Source organism: Arachis duranensis, chromosome 3, assembly GCF_000817695.3.
Source record: "Arachis duranensis cultivar V14167 chromosome 3, aradu.V14167.gnm2.J7QH, whole genome shotgun sequence".
Lineage (NCBI taxonomy): Eukaryota > Viridiplantae > Streptophyta > Magnoliopsida > Fabales > Fabaceae > Arachis > Arachis duranensis.
In genome coordinates, this window is record NC_029774.3 from 8,364,248 (window position 1) to 8,364,679 (window position 432).

Genomic DNA, 432 nt, shown 5'->3' on the forward strand with positions numbered 1-432 from the left:
TTTAATTATGTTTTTTTAGTAATACTTATAAAAAGTCGTTGTTTATCAGAAAAAAAAATATTTTTTAACTTTATCAATATTTTTTAAAATACTATAACTATAGTAGTCATTATAATATAATCATAATGACCTTAAGGTAGTGTTTGAAAGAGAAATAAAAATTGAAAAACTGAGACCGAGAAATAAAGACTGAATGACAGAAATTAAAATAAGTATCAGTATTGTGTTTGATATAAAATAGAAGTCAGAAATTGAAATAAAAATAAAATTCTAATTTAATTTGCACAAAAATTAAATTTAAAATTAATTAATTAAAATAAAAATAATTTAAGCATAAAATGTTATTAAAATTTCAGTCTTCATTCCAAAAAATTTTAATCTCTTATATTCTTATTTTTTAAAAATACTAAAATACTAAAATTTTAGAGATTT

General features: G+C 16.7%; 1 protein-coding gene across 1 annotated transcript in view; it reads right to left on the reverse strand.

The window, feature by feature from the left end:
- LOC107477353 (4-coumarate--CoA ligase 2-like) overlaps window positions 1-432 on the reverse strand; it is a 5,769-nt gene that overhangs the window by 3,414 nt on the left and 1,923 nt on the right. The window lies entirely within an intron of this gene.